A 16,302-nucleotide genomic window follows, 5' to 3' on the forward strand; every position below is an offset into this window, starting at 1 on the left:
AGATTAACAGACAGGGAGGAGATAGCAATACTGATCGATGTGCGGTTTTGCCATTTTTTATCTATATATAGTCCAGTAACATCACATATTCTCTTTCCTTCTCTGAAAAATGAGGATAGGAATGCTGACCCTGAAGGATTGCCCTGATATCTGAATAAGAAGCGATTTCTCAAGTACCTAGTAAATGTTAAATTTTATATATACATTTGGGGGTTATTATTATCAGTTTTCTTAATAGCACTTATCTATTTTTCAAAATGATTCAATCATGTAATATAATATTTTAAATTACTCATTTATTTATTCATTCATTCATTCTTCGATTCATTCATGCAAGAATGAGCCACAGTATACTTCACTGATAGTCCAGAAATCATCTGTCTTTCGGACATTCAATAAAAAATATATATATAGTTGTTAAGTATTTGTATGAGTTACCGTTACAGATTTTAAAAACAACACTATTTTCACACTGGCACCTAAACCACTTTGTGAAATGGGCAATTCTCTCAGAAGATGGGGGGAAAAAATTTAGAACAGTAGAGATGCAGAATTGTTAAAAAATATGAAAGAAGTTGTTTCTTCTTTTACATTAAAATGTTGCTGTTATTTACATTAGATACATGTGTTTCTGTGTGTGTATACTTTATAAAAAGTGTATAAATATCACTTATGAAAGTATATAAAAATCCCAGTATCACTATAATTGGTCTAGGAAATATTTGCTGCACAGCCAATAGGAGCTAGATCCAAGGACAAGTTCTTGGAGGTGTCCTAGAGGATAAGAAGTGCCAAAGATGCCACCAAAACTAATACGGGGACGTGTAGGAAGGTTTATAGCAACATACTATGAGGCAGAGATACCCCAGAGAAACTTCCAGTGCAGACTCATCTGCCAGAAAGATAACTGAGTATTGGAGACCTCCTGATGCAAACAGTATATTGAACTGAAGTTGATCAACATGAGCATTTTGCCAAAACGTGCTTTTCTTTTCTGCCAACCCTTTGATATTGAACTTCTTCCAGGGATGAAATTTAGAGTGAATTTGATTACAAATACCATTTCCCTTTCCCTGATTTTGTCCCTCTTTTTCCTAACTTAGCTCAAGAGCGGTGAGCTGTTTATTTATTTTTTGGACCAGAAGTTGAATCTAACAATAAACATAGTTGCTAAAATAGCATGTTCATACCTGGTTTAGATGTGGGGAGGTGAGTAATTTGCAGAGAATCTTCATAATAAAAATAGCCATTTACCCCAGTTTGTTTTTTTTGTGGTATGACTGGCTTGTATGTATTTACACTGATCTCTATGACATCACTTCAGACATGCGCTGGTCTTTTATTTCATTCTGAGTTTCACCCATTTTGCATACCTTCAACTGATACCGCATTTACAGTTCCACATTTTTGGTAGAAATTCCTTAGGAAAGCTGGTTTTAATGTATCCTGTTTGATTTTTAATTTGTCCAAAATGTACAGGTCTCTACATAAGTTATTTCGGGAAAAGAATCACAAAATGCATACCCCTTGGAAGAACTATTAGTTATTATTATTTTGCTATTTACCACAAATATATTTAGGTTTTTTTTTTTTTTTTTTAATTTTCAACTTAAAAGCATTACTTTGATAACTTGACTTAAAACTTTTTTTCCGGGGCGCCTGGGTGGCACAGTCGGTTAAGCGTCCGACTTCAGCCAGGTCACGATCTCGCGGTCTGTGAGTTCGAGTCCCGCGTCAGGCTCTGGGCTGATGGCTCAGAGCCTGGAGCCTGTTTCCGATTCTGTGTCTCCCTCTCTCTCTGCCTCTCCCCCGTTCATGCTCTGTCTCTCTCTGTCCCAAAAAATAAATAAACGTTGAAAAAAAATTAAAAAAAAAAAACAACTTTTTTTCCAATATATGAAAATTTGTAGGGTTTAATAGATTTTTGAATATAATTTTGCTTATTTTAATTGAAAACAAAGGGAAAAACTATTTCCGTTTCAGCTTGGTTATGTTAGACAGTAAAATCAGTGCGTATTTTATTTGTAAGTTTGATGGTCTCTGCTTAACTTACGGAACTGACACTCAAATAGGCTTACCTGAAGTTACTGTTCTGTTATGTAGTTTCTGTCTTTTGATGTAACCCCCAATTTTAGATCTTCAAATGTCTAAAACCACAACACCTTGTTGAGCAGGTTATTTTAAAGTTCTAAAGCAAATAACAAAATCAATAGACTTAAATATGAAATAAGAGTTTTCATTAATTTATGTTTATTACATAGTGTGCAATACATAATGTATATGGTATTATCTCAAAAAAATAATATTTTATATATCTTCAAAAATAAACCCAAGCACAAATGTTAATTGAGAATACTCACTTTATAATTTAGAAACTTGAATGAGGTTTCAACAGGATTTGCCTGTGTACAAAATTAAATGCAATTCAACCAACATTGAGTACCTACTATCAATAAGGCATTTTGCTTATTGGAAAATATTTAAAAACATGAAAAAGTTCTAAGTTCTTACTACATTGTGCAAGAAAGTTGAGGAGAAACATTCTCACATAATTCTTAGTGGCAGTGAAGACTATTGAAAAGATGGAATTGAAATAAATTCTAAAGCATGAAATTGCCCCTTTAATGCCTGTTTACTCATGTATTACTATTTTCACCATTGAATTAAATAGCCTTAAATGATCCACTGGTTTTTTTTTGTTTGTTTTTTGTTTGGTTTTTTTTTTTTTTTTTTGGCTTGTTTGTTAGCTTTTCTTCCTCAGAGATTCGATGTCTCTTATCTCTAGCATAAGCAGATTTACTAAAGCTTTCTTTTCACTAAGGAAGCAGGATGAACTGAAAATAATGTAGCTGCATTGAATGGGGATATCTTCTTTGATTGTTTATGGCCATATCATCAAAAAGGAGACACAATGGTTTCTTGAGACATTGTGCATTGTGTTGTGCTGGGCTTACCGAGTGAGCCTTAGAGATCCATCCTTGCCTGTTATGAATGTATAATTTGACATAAGAAGACAGGTAGAGATCCTCAAATCATATACACACTGTAGAAGAGCAACACTAGACTAAAATACGAAAGGATATTAAATTTGGATATAAGTGCTTTATAGTATGATTTCGCCCATACAAATGCAAGCAAATGAGACTAGGGCCTGTAATTTTTTTTTTTTTTAATTTTTGTAATGTTTATGTTTTTACTTTTGAGAGAGAGAGAGAGCATAAGCAGGGAGGAACAGAGAGAGAGAAGGAGACTCAGAATCCAAGGCAGGCTCCAGGCTCTGAGCTGTCAGCACAGAGCCCGACGTGTGTTTTAAACTCATGAACTGTGAGATCATGACCTGAACAAAAGTTGGATGCTTAACCGACTGAGCCACCCTGGTACCCCTAGGGCTGTAATTCTTAAGAAAGAGCACACAGTAAGGGAAAGAACCTGATAGACTTCCGCTGGTCTTTTTGGAAAAACTTCATGACAAAGGTGAAAGTTTAGCTATTAAAATGATGGGGGAAATATATAAATGTGTACAAAAACATAGATGTATAGTAGTCATAGAAAAATTGCATATGAAAGCATTACATGGAAATATAATATTTTATAAAACGTTGAAGTTACTTGTAGGAATAACAATTTTATGCAAAATGTAGAATGATCTGTAAAACTTTGTTAACAGAATCATTAACTTGCACTTTTTAGTTGCTTAAACTGAAGTAGATAGTGTTGTCCCATTAAAAAGATTTTAATTGGCTTTCATTTGAAAAATTGATGTTCTGATCTAATAAAAGGTATTAGCAGAAATAAATTTTTAAAAAATAGCACTTTAGATATATTCATAGTCACATGTCAGATTATAACTCAGCAAAGTTTTAAAGACTTCAATATTTTTTAATATAGTATGTTTTTCAAAGCAGAAAATGCATTATGTACTCTGATAAGTTATTGACATGTTGGTGTTGTACCTTTGTATATTTTTCCCCTCCCTGAGTTTTTTTCATCCACTGAATACATTGCTTTGAAGTGAGAAACACAATCACGTCAACAATTAGAATTAATTTGGGATTTTGTGTCTCGTTAGGTTGTTGCACTATCAATCACATGATGAAAAATGACAAATAATAAAACCTTCACCAAAAAAGTTCCCAAAGTATCAGAAATCTCTTTTATTGGATTTTGTCATATTAACAGACTGAATTAGAGGATTAAAAAAAAAAGTGACATATATTATTCAATTTTGACCAAGGGAATTTCTCTTTAATGTTTTAATGGGGGAAACATAATATCCAATTTACATCAAACTTTTAGATAATAGCATGTATATTAATACACGCTTCTGACAAAGACTTTGGTGTCCTTTTTACAAAAAAGCACAACCACGTATCAAAGAACCATCAACCACTGGGACAGCTCTTTGTTTTAACTGATGTCGACAAAGGCTCACACATTCTTTGGGCAAAAAAAGACAGTGAAGATCAAAGAGCTAACAGGGGCGCTTCCAATATATAGGAATGATCTCTCTGTTTGTTCTATTTTCAGTATTCTTTGAGTAATAGGTGTAAGATAGAACACTTTTTCAAAAACACGGGTGTGAGTTCTATAGATCACATTTTCAAGAAACAAGAATTTCTAACAATTAGATAAATACCTTTATTTTTCTTCAGCACCCTATAATTTTATTTAAACAGTGCTTACCCAAGAATAGGTTATTTATTCTTTCAATTTAACAGAGTTTGTCTTGCACCTATATTGTGTGTTCTCCGGTCACAGCTCTGGCCTAGAATTTCCAACTTTTTAGGCCAAGATGAGAAAATCCTTGGGAGAAGAACTGGCTAAGATTGTAGCTCACTACATATGCCCATTGTCTTCAGATCCCATCTTCACATGCAGTGAAGGCTTGGAGATGGCATTCAAGTAAAATAAGAATTTGCAGGTTGCAAGCTGAAAATTCCTTTCCCTAAAGAGCCCTGGCTCCTACATTGGTTACTTCTTCACATGAGAGAGACTCAGTCTCCAGACTTAGCCAGCCCTCATCCACCCCCTTGCACTCCCTTTGATTCAACCATATGAAACCACTTGGAACCCATTAAGTCATTGTATTTTCTTTCACATCTGAGATTTCCCGTGCCTGGAGTAGCTCTTTCCCTCAGTAAGTACATACTGTCAAAAAGGAGAGAAAAATATTGCTAAATGCATCCTATTGTTAGAATCCCTGCTTAATAAATCCCTTTTAATAAATCCCCAAAACAAGCCACCTTTATTTAGGCTCTTCTTTACAAGTCTGATTGCCTCTGTTTAAGGTCACCTAAATTGGGCTTCTCTTTTTGTCTGGATAGAGAGAAAAGCGGGGGAGAGGACATGGTGTTTGTACCCAGGTTTACGCTAAGCTCCATCTTTGAAAGAATCTTCATATCAGGGAGTCCTCAAAATAGGCAAAAGTATATTTTGGCCAAATGCTTATGTTGATTAAGTACAAGTTCAGTGAATGGTTTGCATTAGAAGGTCTCAGGTACTCAAATATATTTCCGGCAGGTAAGTCAGCTCTAGAGGTTTTGCTGGGATACCTCTCTCATAGTATGGTGCTGTAAAACTTGTCATGAGTCCCCTAATTGTTTGGAGGCCATTTCTCCTCACCTCCTTTCTGTCTCCTGTAAGTTCCTTGAAGGAAGAGGTTATTCACTACCATGTCCTCAGGGTTCAGAATATTTCCAGAATGCAGAATTAACTCTGCAAAGGTAGGGCTTTGTGGAAAGAGAGAGGAGGGCAATGAGAAGAGACAAGAAAAATTCAAAGAAGGGAATCATGGAAGTAATATAGGAGAGATGAGATAAAGTTCTTAAACAGCATTGGTAGGAACAGACTGGAGCATATATAAACTATGTGAAAACATTCTGTACACCTAGGAAAATTATACAGTTAAAGGTTCAAATTCAGAGGCAATTGATATATAACTCCTACTTTCCTTTCTTAGACTATTCTAATAATGTTTTAGCCCACCATTTAGAGAAGATTTGAAAGGTGAATTGGTTGTGTATGAAATGACAGAATTCTCAAACACGCACAGTATAGTAACAACAGTATTTAATTAATGATGAAATTGATGTGTAAAATGGAGTTGTAATTTGTGGGCAATCTAAACACTAATTTAAGCCTTGAAGCTAAGTATCCACATTTCTTCTCCATGTGCTTTCACAGAAAATTCAATGGGCTTGTTTTGATCACCAATTAGAACGATGGGGGCGTACAGAACAATGGGGGTAAAGCAGGCAGGAATATATCCATTACTCAAAGTTCTCTGTGTTCTTCCCGACCCTTTTTAAGGCCAGAGTTTCCAACTTAATATTTGAATCAGCAAAAAAAGATGCATATTTCTCTTCTACTTGTGTGAACGAAGAATAAGCGATTTCAGCAATCCTGTCCTCTCTATCTGACACATCTAGGGTAGACTCCTCTAGTACCCTCCTATAGGTAATGATGGCATAGCTTACAGTGTCCATGGAAAATAGGAATGTTCAATAAAACTTCGATCCCTGAGGCAAGTGCTCTATAAGCTACCAAGGTGACTTTGTTTCATGCTTTGGCTCCTTTTGAAGCACTGTTCCTCACCATGCCCTACCCTCTCCATTCCTCTGAATTAAGCAGAAATTGACTCTGATGTTGAAGTTCTGTCTACACCTCTCAGGAGATTTTCTTTAAACAGAAGGCAATTTCAAGGGAGTAAAAATAACTTTTTTTTTCTAATAAGAAAAGTATATGATGAAAAATAAAGACATGTTTAAGGTAAGATTTAACCAGTTGCTAGGTTTTTCTCCTTTTTTCTTCAGTGTGATGTAATGCTTCTCTTACAAGTGTATACTATTTCCCCAAAAATACAATATTTAAGAAAAAAGGATTTGTATTATATTAAGATATTAGATAGAAATCTTTTCTTTTTTTCTAAGATTTTGATAATACGCTACATGGTATATTTCTCATGTTATGCTACTTATTATCTAAGTAACACTCGATGTAGTACAATTTGATCTTTAAATTCATGGAACATGATGTTCTCCTTTAAATATTATTTTCTCAAAGCTTTTCCAGTTTGAAATCATAGTCAGCACTGAACCAAATGGTGCCAATGTGCGTGTGTGTGTGTGTGTGTGTGTGTATACACACACACACACACACACACACACACACACATATATAAATGTATGTGTATATATGTACCTACATGCATATACATATATATGTATATATGATATTTACATTAATAAAAGCAATAATTAAATTACTTTAATTCAACATATTGATTAAAAATCATTGAAATCTTAAAAAAAATTTTTTGAAGTTTATTTATTTTTGGGAGACAGAACATGAGTAGGGGAGGGACAGAGAGAGAAGGAGACACAGAATCCGAAGCAGGCTCCAGGCTCTGGGCTGTCCTCACAGAGCCTGATGCGGAGCTTGAATCCAAGAACTGTGAGATAATGAGCTGAAGTCAGGTGACCAACTGACTGAGCCACCCAGGCGCCCCTCATTGAAAACTTTATATCACGGCATCTATAAACATAACAGAAGATTACCAGAGGCTGGTGGGTAATCACATAATATGCTATGAATTATGGCATTGATTTAAATTTTGATACCATAGTAACCTTATCAGTTAAAAGTCACATTCAACTGCTTAATTATGCATAACAACATGCACGTTTTGGGGGAAAAAACCTTTTTTGATTTTAATAAAATAATCACCCAGATATTAGGAAATGATCTTAAATTCTTATTGTATGAATTTGGGGTCGGGGGAAGAACCAGGAAGCAAAATAAATAACCTTAGCTGGAATGAGGGTGTCCATAGGCTATAGATGAGAGGAATAAATTCTTTTTTCATCTCTGAGGTATGCATTTGTACATTGTATGGATCCCTTGCAGTCTCATTGGCCACATGATACCTTTCGTCACTCGTGTTTTGTCTGTCAGCATTCTAAACTAAGATAGTGAGGCCACTTTTGACTCTTTTGAGAGTATATTGATGTTTTAAAATGTATAGTTCAATAGTTTGGGGGAGGAAATAACAAGATTTCATTTATTGTGAATTAGTTCTCAAGATTTGGATGGGGGCAGGCGGGAGGAGGGACCAGAACCTTGGTCCAGTTACAAATCAGATTATCTTCAGATTGTAAGCACGTTAGAGCCACTTATGATTTTTGTCAGTTCAGACTTGGCATTTTTACACAGAAGAACATTTTGTAGAAAAATTCTAATAGTAACTTTAAAGAATATTTTCAGGTCTCTACTGAGCATTCTACTATGTAAATGGACTGTGCTAATGTGTTTGACTAAGAGTTATGGTTGGAATCGTTCTTAGATCCATTCTGCTACTGTGCAAATAGATAAAGCCTTAGGTGCCTTTATGCTCCACTAAATATTGCTAGTAAAATTCCTTGTGTGATTAACATATCATAAAATATTTGCTTTCAAGTCCACTATATTCAAGAAACATAAAAACTCTACTACTGCAGATTTAATTGACCACAGGGTTAGTCCACATTGATAAAATCTGAATTATAGAAGAGCTGAAAAGAAACACTGTTTTTTCACTGTACTATAGTCTCCTAATCGATTATTAAAGGAAATGGATATGAATGATTTGTTATGAGCCTTGCTGTAATAATGTCCTTCAGTGTATGCCATGGAGCTACCTTACAAGTAAAGTCATTGTACCAGTGAGGTTATTTTAGTGACTTAGTAATTAAACGCTCCAAATGGGGTCCAAGACAAATGTACCCCATTTCCTATCTCTAGTTAATAGAATCAAGGTTCCCTAGTACTGGACAAGTTCTCTTCCTTTCATGCAATTCTTAAAATCTTGTTCAGTTTTTTTTTTTTTTTTAACCTTTCCCTCATAGATAGTAAACACATTTTTTGACACACATTTATGTCAACCTAGATCTTACAAAACAGTCAAAAATATTAAAATTTGTTTCATCTAAATTAATAATGTTACACTGTACCACATTTGTAATGTAGTAAACTTGACAAAAAAACATCTTAGATCCTTTTAAAAGCAGTTGATTTATGTCAATTTCTGTTCATTAATTGTTTTTCCTCAATGAAATCTTATAGTCAGCATTCAATTCTATTCTTTTAATTCCTTTCTTTTGTGTTTTCAAGATATGTACCATGCCATGTCTTTCATGAATCACTCTACTGCATCATTATACATTAACTTTTCTTTTTAAACATTATTGGATTACTTTATGTATATTAATTTATTTGAGCACTAAAAATGCAAAATAAAACAAAACCAACCATAGAGTCAGCATTCCTTTTCTCAAAGAGAAGCTCTCCACCCAGACTTAGAGCTCTGGTTTCAACCCATCTTCTTTTTTAAGTTTTAATCTATCTTTTTTATTTTATTAATTTTATTTAAATGGCTTTATTGAGATATGATTTATGTAGCATACAGTTCAGCCATTTGTTTATATATTTATTTTTATTGAAGAGTAATTGACATACAATGTGTCAGTTTCAGGTGTAGGACATAGTGATTCAACATTTATGTGCATCACAGAGTGATGACCATGATGAACCTATCACCAAATCTGTCACCAAACCACGTTGTTACACATTCTTAACTGTATTCCTTATGCTATACATTGTAATCGTCTGCATTACCTACTTTATAACTGAAGTCTTTCTGTGACACCTAATTGCTGCTCTCTTCAAAAAGAAAATGCTAAGCACAAAACATGAGATGTGTCCTTTAGCCCTTATGTCTCATACCCAATGCTGAAAGTGTTATGCATTGGAAAATTCTTGTCACTGTTGAAATGTAGTGCTAGAATTATACTTGTCGCTGTTGCATTGCATGACCTCGGTGCATTTTACATGAAAGTGTATCATTGCTCTGGTAAAGCATTGGAAGTACTCATTTCAAATGTGCTATGACTGGTTCTTACCAAGTTTAAGTACATTGTCTAGAGATGGAACTTTGCGGTCACCTATATCACAGACTTTTCAAAAGTTAGTAAGGGACGGTTTCTCTTTCCCTACTGCCCATAACAAGTTGGGGACAGTTTTTGCTTCAGCTTGTGCGGATCTGGTGTGGCGGTCTTTTAAACAGAACTTAGCACTTAGAGTTCTGTGAGGGAGCAAAGATGTGATAAGATAAAAGAAATGAAGCTTCAAGTTATCTTTCTAATCCTCATACCTGGGATTACTTTCAAAGAGTGTGTTTGCTCTTATCTCAGGGGAAATTCCTCTTCCCCCGGACTACAATGTTCTGGTAAAGAATTTTAGAAAACATGGGATACTGTTTGTGAAGATAACAAAAAGTATCCACCTTTTGAGAGTCTCTTACACAGAATAATATATCAAATATATTTATTTATTCTTTTAGCCTGTTTCTAGACCTCTGCTCCTTTCCCAAAGACAAAGTGTCAAGGGAGAACAAAGGATTTTTCTTCTCTGAACTCAAAAGATTGTCTGAGGTGGGCTTTTCATCAGATTTAAGACTCCAAATCCAAGCTTTTATTTTCCGTGCACCTAAGTGATAGCCGGTACAAATGCATTTCTCCCACAGAAAGGCCATCAGCTAATCAGCTATCCCATTAAACCCATTTTTAAGTTTGTCTTACCTTAAAGTATTACATAAAAAGAAATGAACACTTAGGTTATCTGCAAACTATATATTTCAGACAAAAATCAACCTATCATGCAAGAAAGTAGTATCCAAAGGATTAAAGTTATATAGTAGTTTATTACTCTTAAAAGGGAAGGAGCTTTGATACAAATATCACACTATTCTAACTTGCAATGAGGAGAAAGCAAGAGTTAAAAAGACAAAAGCTAAAAAGTTAACATTTTCTCAACAACATGCAATCAGAGGCAGGATTATTAAGAATTTCAAGGACAGAGAGAGAGAGAGAGAGTGTGTTTGTGTTTCAAATCAAAAATTATAAAATAGGGGCAGCTGGGTGGCTCAGTTGCTTAAGCCACCAGCTCTCTTGATTTCGGCTCAGGTCATGATCTCATCTTTCATGAGGTTGAGCCCCAAGTCTGGCTCTGCGCTGAGGTATGGAGCCTGCTTAGGATTCTGTCTCCCTCTCTCTGCCCTTCCCCCTCCCTCAAAATAAATAAATAAACTTTAAAAAGTATAAGAGAAATTTTGCACAGCTGGAGTGCAGTTCTGTTCTAATCAACAGACACACACATGGACAAAGCTGTAGGTTTTTGTTTCTAGGAATGCACATTTATGTTATTTTTAGGTTTTCAGTTTAATATCACGTGTATATGGAGAAGCCAGGATTCTTGCAAACTTTTTTTTTTTTTTAATATTTTTTTTTTTTAACGTTTATTTATTTTTGAGACAGAGAGAGACAGAGCATGAACAGCGGAGGGGCAGAGAGAGAGGGAGTCACAGAATCTGAAACAGGCTCCAGGCTCTGAGCTGTCAGCACAGAGCCCGATGCGGGGCTCGAACTCACGGACCGTGAGATCATGACCTGAGCCGAAGTCAGACGCTCAACCGACCAAGCCACCCAGGCGCCCCGCAAACTTTTTTTTTTAAGTTGTAAATCTGTGCTCTGTCAGTTTGTATCACAATTCCTAGATTTCACTAAAAGCTTTTAAAGAATTCAGTAAGAATCATTTAACTAGAGATATTCCCTAATCTTCCTAGATTTTCATAGAAAAAGAAAAAGGAAAAAAAAAACTGTTCTTTTTGAGGGGGGTGATTTACTTGTGTGTTAAGTATACCCTTATTATTTATGATGACAGCCATCTGAAATTTTTTTACTAGTAACTTAAAACATACTTTACTTTGAGCAAAGCTCAAAGTTTGGCCTGCAACATCACAACAAAAGAGAATTGATTCTGTCAAATATAATTTAGAGTATTGATGTGTTTGCTAGTCCTTTGTTTAGGCTTTATTTTACTACATTATCCAGTTGTGATTTCACATTAATTGATATTAAATTTTATCCCCGGGCTGTGGGATTTCAAAAAATACACCTCAATTTATATGCAAATACTGTACCAAGAATGTAAGAACTTGAGATGTTTTCCATTACAGAACTCCCTGAAAAGTACATCACTCCAACTATATATACTGAAAAATGTGTGCAGGAATTTATTTTCCATTTCACATTAACAAAATTATCTTAAATATGACTAACAGAAAGTGAAGGAAATCTTTAGTGTCTGCATTATCTAAAATATGTAATTTTTCATTTAGTAAACACTAAGTAATTTAGCTCTCCTGATAAGTATTATATTACCTGTTTGGGATAGAAGGAAAAATAATCAGATGACCCCTGACTTTAAGAGACTAATTGGTCAGATAAAGATTCCTACAAACATGATAGTTCAATATGTATAAAAGGAAATATGTCTCAAAGTGAACTGGCAAGGTTGCAAGTACTTGTAAAAGTAGAGTGAGATCAGTTGAACTTGGGGCTTATCAGTCAAGAGAGACCTGGAAAGTGTGTGTTGGCCATGAAATGATGGATGATTGAGTGTCCTTGAAATGATGGATGATGCGGGCAGGAGAGAACATAAGGAAGACCATTTGTTGCCGGTTGGATTCTCTGGAAACAGATGCTGAGATGGAGTTTGGAGTTCAAGATATGTATTAGGAATGAAACTTGGGAAGCAAGAGCAAACAAACAAGATTGGGCAGAGGGAGAAGCTGAACTGTGACACAAGCTGAAAAGTCTCAGCCAACCCCCAGGAAGTCTGGAGCCATTGTTCTCCATAAGAACATCCTGAATCAGGCCAGAATGGATCTTTCAACCCTTCCTCAATTGGTCATCAGGGGTGGGAGGGCTTCATCTTGGATTAGCTGGCCTTCCCCAGTTGAGGTTGACTTTGAAGTTGCTGAGATCTAGAGGTTGTCTGTGGACCAGTAACTTCTTACTTGGAGGGAAATATGGGTAGTACATCTTCCCATCTACCATGCCATACCCGTGTGACGAGGAGTATAAATAAAACCGTGGAGCAGAGAATAGCAAGGTTATGTTTGAGGGTGGCCAGTCGCTAGTAACAACCTTCTGGAATTGCAGATTACTGTAGGTTACAATCAAAAGATAGGAGGGCAACATGCGGGAAGGAGGTGTGTTATGTTTATATGTATGTATGTATGTATGTATGTATGCATCTATCTATCTATCTATCTATCTATCTAACTATCTATCTATCTATCTATTCAAAGTAGGCTCCGTGTCCAGCATGGGGAATGGGGGCTTGAATTCACCACCCTGAGATTGAGAGTTGCATGATCTGTATGTAGACTGAGCCAGCCGGGGAGAGCTCTTGGATTCCAGTTTGAAAATTTTGGTCTTCAGAGAGGAAGAAGTGTAAAATAAATGAAAATGTGGTATAGTAAAAGTGACAGTTTAGAAAGATGTCATGTGTACTTTTACAGGGTGTGTGTCTATTAGGATAACATGGAGAGGTGAGAAAAGCAAAAGGATAATTCTCTTGGGGCGCCTGGGTGGCTCAGTCGGTTAAGCGTCCAACTTTGGCTCAGGTCATGATCAACTTTGGATCATCCAAAGCGTCCGACTTTGGATCAGGTCCGACTTTGGCTCAGGCTCATGAGTTCAAGCCCTGCATCGGGCTCTGTGCTGACAGCTCAGAGCCTGGAGCTTGTTTCAGATTTTTTGTCTCCCTCTCTCTCTGCCCCTCCCCCACTTGTGCTGTGTCTTTCTCTCTCTCTCTCAAAAATAAGTAAACATTTAAAGAAAATGGTAATTCTCTTAACAACAATCCTCCATGTAGGTATCAAGAATAGTATCTTAACAGCAAAACCCTTCCAGACAGACCAACTGATTATTTCAGCAAAATATGTTGTTTGAACAAGTGGGTTTATACAAAAAAGACATTTAACTAAACAGATTATTAAAAACAAATATTTTTGTTTGTTTAAAAAGGTTTCATGTCTGCTCTGCAACCCGTATTTTGGCACATTGGTTTTTTGTTGTTGTTGTTGTTTTGTTTTTTGTCCAGTCACCATTAATGGCTCATTCATTTGCCAAACATATGCTAAACACCTACTAAGTTCCTGAGGTGAAGGAAATATGTCCCCTCTTAGGTAATGAGAGAGACAAATGAAAATAATTTGGGAGGAATATTATCAGCACTATAGGGAGGCAAGAGAGATGCTGGGAAGACACAGAGAAGAGTGGAGACATTGTCACCTGCAAGGGACTCTAGAACCAAGGGCTTTGTGCTTCATGATGAAGTGATGAAGGAGTATTTAAAGAAGTGTTATGTCTGCATTTGTATTTGAGAAAGGTTACCCGGTGACAGTTGGAAGATGGAATTCAGTCCGGAGAGACTGGAGGTAAAATACCCAGGTGGAGCTATTACAATAGCTCAGTAGGAGACAAAAGGTGGAATTAAGATTTATTGAGCACTTACTGTATACCCATCTTTGTTCTAAATTATGATACACACAAAATTTAATTTTCAAATGAATGTCACCTGGATTTTCCTATCATTGTGTCAAACCAGTGTTGACTTACAATACTGGCAAAATCAGGTGGTTAGGAACCATGATCAACATTTAAAAGTATAGTGATTTTATAGAAATAAGGGCAAATGATTACTCCAATAAATGAGATTTATTTGACCAACCAAATCCTTAAGACCATATAATATTTGGGGGGGGGGGGGAGTGGTTTTTTGAAGGTTAAGTATCACTAAGGGAAAGGAGAGAGTTGATTAGAAAATACTGTTTAAGAAGTAAAACTTCTCAGGGGTGTCTGGGTGGCTTAGTCGGTTAAGCGTCCAACTTCAGCTCAGGTCATGATCTCACAGTCCGTGAGTTCAAGCCCCGCGTCAGGCTCTGTGCCGACAGCTCAGAGTATGGAGCCTGCTTCAGATTCTGTGTGTGTGTCTCTCTCTCCCCCTCCCCGCTCATGCTCTCTTTCTTTCTCAAAAATAAATAAAAACATCAAAAAAATTTTAAAAATAAAATAAAATTTTAAAAAAAGAAGTAAAACTTCTGTTTTCCCCCCTATGTGTTATGTATTATTGGGAAAAATGTAATTAAACTGTAGAAATCAGTTTTGCACATTTATCCTCCAGAATATTGGAGTCAAATTGCAGTAAACGTGGTACAGAAGATGCAAAACCATAGCAGGCCTTCCGCCTCAATATGCTTGACCACTAGGAATAGAATAGCGTTTGTTTACAGAAGGAAAAATACAGCCTAAGAGAAATACGCTTAAAATTTAGATATGTGGACATAATACCAACCAGGATATCCAGCTTGCTGTATGTGTGGGGGTGGGTGCGTGTGTATGTGTTGAGTCTCAATTACGAAACTGGGAAGAGGGAGATTCAAGGGAAGGCATAAAAGAACACACAATGTATTAATATTTGTAGGGAACTCAAACATTATATAATACGTAATACCCACCCATCACTGACCCCTTCATTGAAGTTGCCCCTTACATTATTATACTATTGTGTATATATTCTATATGTATATTTGCTCTCCCTCCCTATTGGAAGGTAAGCTTTGTGAGGCTGGGTTGTGCCATGTTCCAGACTGTGTCCTCCAGTAGAGAAAATAGTATGTGGCATGGGCTGGGTATTGAATCTGTATTCATTGGATGCTGAATGAATGACAGGCACATATTATCTTACTTCGTCTTGTATTCAGGAAAGGAAATGTTATTTGTTTCTTATTTATACTTGATGAAACTAAGAAAGCCAGGTTGCTAAGTCCGTACTCTTCACTCTATAAAGCATTGCCTTCTAAGATGTTAAACAACCATGTCCCGATGGACTTTTCTTAAAATGATTTGATTTGATTTTGTTGGATACACGAGACATTAAGAGGAATGATGGCTCAAAAATCTTTAAAGATTAAGTTTATGGTTCATCACATCTCTATTAAAGAAAACCAGACTCTCAAAAATTAATTGTCCCTATGCATCTTTTTGCTTTGTGACAAATGATGATGTAGATAACATTTTTAATAATGGCACTCATGATATAATGTATATCCACACCAAAGTTTTTGTCATATTTATAATAGTTTTAGAAAATAATTAGTGAATTTTGATTTGCATAAAGTTAATATTGTATATTGTCATTTTAATGATAACACATAATCAAGTGGTAAGAAGCAAAGATCTGAGGATTTTTTAAGGCCATTGTTTTTAACATGCTGGGCAAGTCAGTTTATTAATTATCTCTTTCCATGACTGGTGCCAAAGTGAAAATACTTGGCTGGTTTCTCTTGGATGTTAAAGAACAAACATAACTCCTGTGGACTGAACAGAGGCTGATGAATATCATTAAGTTATGAGCCCT

This window comes from Leopardus geoffroyi, chromosome B1, assembly GCF_018350155.1.
Source record: "Leopardus geoffroyi isolate Oge1 chromosome B1, O.geoffroyi_Oge1_pat1.0, whole genome shotgun sequence".
Classification (NCBI taxonomy): Eukaryota; Metazoa; Chordata; class Mammalia; order Carnivora; family Felidae; genus Leopardus; species Leopardus geoffroyi.